Source organism: Siphateles boraxobius, unplaced genomic scaffold, assembly GCF_051911475.1.
Source record: "Siphateles boraxobius isolate OS27281-9 unplaced genomic scaffold, OSU_SipBor_1 12, whole genome shotgun sequence".
NCBI classification, from domain to species: domain Eukaryota; kingdom Metazoa; phylum Chordata; class Actinopteri; order Cypriniformes; family Leuciscidae; genus Siphateles; species Siphateles boraxobius.
In genome coordinates this window covers 30,891,589-30,900,164 of record NW_027508722.1, presented here as the reverse complement: position 1 = coordinate 30,900,164, position 8,576 = coordinate 30,891,589, and the positions used below count along the sequence as shown (strand labels likewise).

At 43.8% G+C, this 8,576-nt stretch overlaps 1 pseudogene; it reads right to left on the bottom strand.

The window, feature by feature from the left end:
• Nucleotides 1-6,320: 6,320 nt before the first annotated feature.
• LOC143728760 (5S ribosomal RNA) lies at nt 6,321-6,437 on the bottom strand (annotated as a pseudogene).
• Nucleotides 6,438-8,576: the final 2,139 nt, after the last annotated feature.

The following is an 8,576-nucleotide window of genomic DNA, read 5'->3' as shown; positions in this document are numbered from 1 at the left end:
TGTGAAAATTGCTTTTCCCAATGTAGCAAAAATTTACAAAAAAGAAAAGAAAATGTCTATGTGACATGGTGACATGTAACCTTGGTTCCCTGATTAGGGAACAAGACACTGTGTCTGTAGCTGATACTATGGGAACATCCCCCCCGCCACGGCACTCCTTGGGGCACTGCATCACCGGCACTTCATAAGGAAGTGGCTACGTCATCCTTCCTCAGATTTTGATAAAGTAAGCAGAAATGAAGGAATATGGCAGGCTACGCAGAGTTTCATTCCCTATTTAGGAAACCAGTTTTATAAAAATTGATAAAGTGTGCCTTCCGCCACACAAATATCTTCAATAGACGCTCCCTTAGATAACACCTGAGCAGTTCTAGAAATAATTAATAATTTGTTACATTTATATAGTGCTTGAAATTTTAAATTTACTTTCATCAGAGAACATAACTTTGGACCACTCAGCAGCAGTCCAGTCATTTTTGTCTTTAGCCCAGGCGAGACGCTTCTGACGCTGTGTCTTGTTCAAGAGTGGCTTGACACAAGGAAAGCGACAGCTGAAACCCATGTCTTGCATACGTCTGTGCGTGGTGGTTCTTGAAGCACTGACTCCAGCTGCACTCCACTCTTTGTGAATCTCCCCCACATTTTTGAATGGGTTTTGTTTCACAATCCTCTCCAGGGTGCGGTTATCCCTATTGCTTGTACACTTTTTTCTACCACATCTTTTCCTTCCCTTCGCCTCTCTATTAATGTGCTTGGACACAGAGCTCTGTGAACAGCCATCCTCTTTATCAATGACTATTTGTGTCTTGCCCTCCTTGTGCAAGATGTCAATGATCGTCTTTTGGACCGCTGTCAAGTCAGCAGTCTTCCCCATGATTGTGTAGCCTACAGGACTAGACTGAGAGACCATTTAAAGGCCTTTGCAGGTGTTTTGAGTTAATTAGCTGATTAGAGTGTGGCACCAGGTGTCTTCAATATTGAACCATTTCACAATATTCTAATTTTCTGAGATATTTAGGGTTTTCATTAGTTGTCAGTTATAATCATCAAAATTAAAAGGAATGAACACTTGAAATATATCAGTCTGTGTGTAATGAAATAATAAAATAATCCAAATTTCACTTTTTGAATGGAATTACTGAAATAAATCAACTTTTTGATGATATTCTAATTATTTGACCAGCACATGCATGGGGATGATTAGGAGGCCCTGAGGAAAAGAGGCCAATGTGCAATTTCGCCAGGATGCCAGGATGCACCCCTACTCTTTTTTTTTTTTTTTTTTGAAGGACATTTTGGGGTTTTTTAATGACCACAGAGAGTCAGGAACCTCGGTTTAACTTCTCATCCGACATCCTTTGCTTTGTAGCCGCAAGCCCTACCAAAAACAATTAAACAACTGATCAGATATATGCCACTGGCTTGTGCAGTCGACATAAATCTAAACAAGACAAATCCTGTGCAGTCTCTCATCCTTCTGTGACTAAAAAGGCAGATAAGAAAATTAAATTCAGTTCACATTTTTTTCGATAGTGCTTTTTACAATACCGTTCCAAAGCAGTTTTACAGAAAATGCATGTTTCTAAATTACAGTTTAATAATCTGCTATCAGAGGTGACTGTGTTAATGCATGTCAGAAATGTACAGTTCTAAGATAATACAAATCATTCAGTTAGCTGACAACATGTATTAATTTAGGCAGATTCAGAAACAATGAGCTCATTAAAGCAATTTTTACAAGTTGTGATCATAATGATTAGAATATCTAGAAAATTTGGCAGTTGTGTATGTTGATTGTGTATGTTGATGGGCTGTTGATGGGAAGATGGTATCGAAGCTCCAGGACTGCCCACTTTATGACGAGGGCTTCATGTTCCAGTGCTGGATACCTTGTTTCTGGGCCGGTGAGTACATGTCTGGGTGTTCCTCCTTACCGAACTGTTGGGAAACAACAGCCCCCAGCCTGGTCTCCGACTCGTCCGTTTTTGAGGAAAAAATGACTGTCAGAAGTCCATGGCATGTAGCACTGGTTCCGAGATGATAGCTTGCTTCAGGGTGGAAAACGCTTTCTCTGCCTCTGCAGTCCACTGGATCTTCTCAGGCTGTCCCTTCCTGGTAGGGGTGGAACGGTACACAGAAGTCACGGTTCGATTCATACCTCGGTTCAGACATCACGGTTCTGTACGAGTTCGGTACAATGGAGGGAAAAGCAAAACAAAAATGCAGAAGGCAATTATTTTTATTTTATTATTTTTTACACCCAGTTCTTGCGTCAAAATTAGTTGCTTACATTAACAAAATGAGCCAACAATAGCAGACATAAGCCCTTTAAATAAAAATAAATGGCCATGTTTTATAAAAAGGTTCACAAAACTAAATAAAAATGTTTAGAAAATATGTAAGATAACGTTAATTTAGTTGTAGGTTACGTTCTCATATCCATTTTTTTCTAATGTCACAAGGAATAATCTGGTTTACTGCTTTACAGGATTCTTTAGTAGTGTGGTTTGGGTGTCCTAAAGTGTTAGTAGAGTACTAAAGTACTAAAATAAACATTCACGAGTGTACCTTCTCACCGCTGCTTCCTGATGGTTTAGAGGACAATTACACAGAGTCACACACTGTCGTTTCAAAGAATAATACACCGGCGAGCGCGAAGTATAAATGCCTCCTCCATCTGGGAAGGCATGCGCGCGGTCAGCGGAGGCTTGCGCTGTGGAGGCAGGCTAAAGTAAACAAACTTAGCAGGGCAACAGATTAGGTGTCCCTAAAGGACCCGCGTATCTAACAGCAGTTCCGCATTACATTAATTCATTTGCACGCTAGTTTTATTTATTTTTATACCGTGTATTCTCCGTGTTAATTCATGCACCGAACCGTGACGCCCGTACCGATTCGTTCAATACGAATGCATGTACCGTTCCACCCCTACTTCCTGGTCAGGCTTGTTAATGGACTGGCTATAGAGGAAAGCACGTACCTGGGTCTTGCTCGTAGGGCAAGGATATTCCTGTACGGCCATTATCACCTTCTCCTGTGGACGGATGAGTCCTCAACCTATCTGGAACCCCAGGTATCGTGCGTCGGAGAGTCCGAGATGCCACTTCCTCGGGTTGCGGTCAGTTCAGCCTTTTGGAGATCTAATTGCACCTTCCAGAGTCGGTACAGATGTTCATCCCAGCTCACCAAGTGGATAACAACATCAATATACGCAGCGGCATAGGCCCGTGAGGCCGCAAAAGGATATCCATCATTCGCTGGAAAGTTGCTGGTGCCCCATGCAGGCCAAAAGAAAGAACCTGATTATACCAGTGGCCGCTTGGTATTACTAAAGGCGGTCTTCTCCCTTGCTGCAGCGTTCAGTGGCACCTGCCAATATCCTTTTGTTAAATCTAACGTGGAGATGAATCAGGCCCTTCCCAGCCACTCGATAAGTTCATCCACTCGAGGCACAGGGTACCCGTCGAAGGTGGAGACTTCGTTGAGTTTCCTGAAGTCGTTATAGAACCAGAAGGTGCCATCTGGTTTTAGAACCATAATGATGGGGTTGAACCATGGGCTGTGAGATTCTTCAATGACCCCCAGTTTAAGCATCTGTTGAACCTCCTACTCTATAGCCTGTCAGCGAGCTTCAGGGACTCTGTAAGGCCGCTGCCAAACAATGGTTCCTGTTGGAGTGCGAATATCATGGGTGACTATGTTAGTGCGACCCGTGGTCTCAGAGAACACCTCTGTGAACTCTTGAACCAGTTTCTGGAGTTGGGACGGCAATAGCTGTTCACGGAGGATGGGCCTGGTTCCACCCACACTTTCATTAGATTGATGTGATAGATTTGCTCCGTTCGTCTCCGTCCCGGCTGCCGCACCTGGTAGGGCTGTAGGGCTCTTCCAAGTGGCAAAGAAACTTCGATGTGGCACATGAAACGAGCAAAAGGACTCGGTCTCCGGGCTGGCACTGACGGACCTGGGCCGTTCTATCATACACTTGCTGCTGGGCGCGCTGGGCTTGCTGCAGGTGTTCTTTTACCATGGACATAACCTCTTCAATGCGGGCTCTTATTTCCTCGGCATGCTCCTCAACGGAGCGATGTGGTGATGGCTGCAGTGCTTAACCATTACCCCGGACGGGCCTTTTATTCAAACAATGCTCAAATGTGATAAATTTTGCTGTGTCTTTTCCTCTTCCGTCCTTCTGTGCTCTGGTGCGTGTTTTTCTCTGTGCTGTTGATCTTGGCTGATGTTCTTCTGAGTGGTTGGGAGCCTTAGTCGGTCTCTGGAAATAAAAGTAGAAGATACAAAGTGTTACTCTCTCCTTGGTAGATCCTTCTACCTTTTGCCTTTGGCTGCTTATGAACCCTTCTGATTGAAGGAGAAATGAGCCTCAGGTGCTCACAATCACACTGTTGGGCTTAAGTGCTGGTTTCCATTGCAAATTAATGCCAGTGGTGACATTGGCTCGCCACAATGCCTAGTAAGACCTTGATTTGCTGGTTCAGGTGTGTTTAATTGGGGTTGGAGCTAAACTATGCATGACAGTGGCACTATGGTATGCTTTTGTTTTTGTATCCAGATGACCGTGGCACCTTGATATGCTAATGTGTCAAATTTCTGAAAAGTAAAGTTCAACATGAGTCTAAGGGTACATCTCAATCAGTTCCCTAGCTCACAAGCTGGTGAATCAGTATATTGTGTACACTAATTCGGGCACTAGTAAGGACATTACAGGATGCTGGCTCACTACACATTGGAATACTGATGACCCTATTTCCGGGGACATCACTGCTGGTATTTATGAACAACAGCAGACCTGATATTTTTCTGACATTACTTGTAATGTTATTTAAAGTACATTATAGTGCTGCACGATTAATCATATCGCAATAGCGATGTCAAGCCTATGCGATTATATGATGCAAATGCTGCGATTTTTATATGAAATAGCCTAAACAAATTAGGGCTATTAACGCAATTAACACAGCATCTGTTATTTTTTGTAATCATTTGGCTAGTGTTACATGATTCCGCTCTTATTCATGCAAATGCTTTTAAACCATTCATGCGCGACAAGACAAAAAAGAGCGTGTTGCCTGTGAATATCCTGACTGTGACTCACAGAAAGACGCGTGCCAGTATCATGCGCGCGCACCGACGAAGTCTTTCGCGCTTGAACGAACAATAACACACACAATTATGCCAAAATGTCTTTTTGTCGAGTATCTTCATAACATAAGAGCAGTCTTATGATGAACGTAAAGAGTTCGTGAGAGAACGAGGCGCGTGAGAGATCCGCGTCTCTGTCATCAGCAGCTGGTCTTAAAGGGACAGTACACAGTAGCCACTAATTATCTCTGTCGTTAAAGTTAATCAAAGAACAAAGGTAACAGAGAAAATACTCACTGCTCTTGACTAAAGAACTTTTGTAACTTTAATAAGGATTAGTCTATATATAATTTAAAATGAATGCAGCACAGACTGTTTGATAACTTTATTCAATTTCTGTATATGTCCTACCTGTTAGACAGGAAATTGTTATATTTTTTGAAGCCTAATAAATGTTTAAAAAAATTGATAGCTAACACATGAACTTTGGCGAAATTTCGAAAAATGTGCAATTTTTAGTCTAATTGCCAAAAGGTTGACCTGGAAATGTTGAGTACAGTGAACTTTTATACAGTAACATATTCTATAGGGTTATCAAAGTAAAAGTTGTTTGTTTGCCCTTTGGGCAACTTGGGCATTTCTCAGAACTTGGGCAAGATTCTCGATTCATTTGTCCGATAGACAAAATGAATGGAGGTCAATGGTACATGTCCATGTGGCCTTACCCTGAATTTTGTGCAGCAGTGACGGATGTCGGACACACATATAAATAATAACTCATTACATTTATATAGAGCTTTTCTCGACACTCAAAGCACTTTACATGGAAAGGAAAATCTCCTCAACCACCACCAATGCGCAGCATCCACCTGGATGATGTGACGGCAGCCATATTGCACCAGAACGCCCACCACACACCAGCTTACTGGTGGAGAGGAGACAGAGTGATGAAGCCAATCAGTATATATATGGGATGATTAGGAGGCCATGATGGACAGAGGCCACTGGGCAAATTTGTCCAGGATGCCGAGGTTACACCACTACTCTTTCGAAAGACATCCTGGCATTTTCTGTGACCACAGAGAGTCAGGACCTCGGTTTAACGTCTCATCTGAAGGACGGTGCTCTTTGACAGTATAGTATCCCAGTCACTTTACTGGGGCGTTGGGACCCACACAGACCACAGGGTGAGCGCCCCCTGCTGGCCTCACTAACACCTCTTCCAGCAGCAACCTGGTTTTCTCAGGAGGTCTCCCATCCAGGTACTAACCAGGCTCAGCCCTGCTTAGCTTCAGTGGGCGACCAGTCTTGGGCTACAGGGTGATATGGCTGCTGGGTTTTTTCAGTGCCAAAGCACTGCTCAGGAATGTGCATGGGGAGATCAGCGGCCTTGTGCTCCAAGATCACTCTGGCAAGTGCACGCTAGTCATTATTGGGCACCTTGATGCTGAAGAGAGCCAGGGGTAGCATCTCACCTGTCAGGTACCAGCGATGTCTCTCCAGCGCCTTGATCGCTGATGCTGCAATGCCCTCATCTACAGCCTTGTATGCCTGCAGGTGGTGGTACAGTGTCAGGTCATTCCAGGCAGCATCTACAGCTTTCTCTCAGGTCAACCACCACTTTGCATAGATGTGTGTAATGAAAATGGCAAATGCCAGAATCTTCGGCACCTGCTGCTGCGTGGTGATTGTGCCCTGGGGAAGCAACGCTATGTGCTGCTCCATCAAAGCCAGCTTGAGAGTATAGAGCAGCTTGGCCATCCATCGTGCCTTGTGGAGTGCTCCCGGTCGTTGGAAGGTCACTTCAGTCTGCTCTTCGCCATCTGCATCCAGAAACACAAGACACAGCTGCACAAACTCATGGTAGTCACCTCGCTTGTGGTCAGTGACTTCTTTTGCGCACCTGACACGTTCAGCACGTAAATTGCCCAGGAGTGGTTGCTCGGTGTTTCCAGGAATGTAGCGGGAACATTGGCTGGTGGATTCTTGTGGTAACAGGTTCCATTTCTCTCTCAGACGTGTGAAAAAGGTCACCTCTGGCGAGCATAATGACTCCACCTTCAGGTCTGTGAAAACCTGGTTCAGGAGGACCTCACCAATGTAGTGCCGGCACCCAGACCAAAGCAGTTGTTGGCCCAGTGAGAGCTGTATGGCAATGCAGGCTGCTGTGAGATAGCCGGTGTTTGAAGCAGTTGGGTCAAATGTCATGTTGACTACCTGGTCTTCGCAACATCAGTCCTGCAGAAACTTGCATGTCAACCGGGCAATGATCACTCCACATGCCTCATTGGTCTGCTTCTTATACGCCGGGACACCAAGCAGTTTCAGCCGCTCTGCATCTCCAACCACCACTGTAAGACGCTCCTAGAACTGGCACACATTGCTGAGCATCGGTGTTAACTTGCTGTCCCAGTGTAGGGTTCACAATGGAGGTGGTGTCCAATGCTTGTGCTGTTCCTCACTGATTGTCTCCAGCACTTGGCGTCTTGCTCGGTCAGCTGTTGCGTAAGATGCAGAGAGATGCGTACATTCACTGCCTTACACTGCAACAAGACCACTCGGGAAGGCAGCCTGTTGCATTGGTGACATCTTCAACCTTGTAGCCAGTGACACGACACATGGTTGGCTAAGGATGTCATATGGAATGAAGACGTTTGTTCCAGTCTTCTTATGCTTGTGGGATGTTTCGCCCTCAGATGGTGGATAGACTGTGTTAGTATCCTCCTCTGACTCCTCATCACTCTCTGACTCCAAGCTGGACATTGCCGTCATCTCCTCCAGCTCCTTTTCATAGCGGGACTGCCTGGCTGCTGCGGCATCTTGATGCTCAGCTCGCTGCTTCACCTTGAGCTGCACCTTTTTGTCTAATACACCAAATGTGGCCACTCTGTCAGTCTTCATGCTGGCCAAGAAAGCTAGGTCACAACTACAGATATGATAGTAATATGTAATAATACATACTCAACACAGAAAGATCACATCAAACAGAAAGATCACCTCAGTTTTCTTGAGCTGTAGTATTGTTAACCTCAGATCTCCAGGGCAACCATTGAGCACTGTTAACTACTTTATCCAACAAAAACAGATGTGCGGTGGCACCCCTAAATCATCATGTACTGGAAAAATATTTTACATGTGTTGTTTCTACATATAGTGGAACACTTTTAGCACCCAGCCATATCAAAATTCAAGAGTTGTGTTTTTTGATGCCCTAATATATATATATATATATATATATATATATATATACCCTAATATATATATATACCTTTATATATATATATGTATATATATGTATATATGTGTATATATTTAAAAATTATATATAGAAAAAGAAATTAAAGTCTAATTTTGATGCTCCAGTGAATTCAATAATTTAAAATGAAAGATCTTATTTCATGGAACTCGATGGACAAAAACCAAAACACAAGACTATTTAACAAAATAAATTTATTCTGGCATCTAAGACAGCTTCA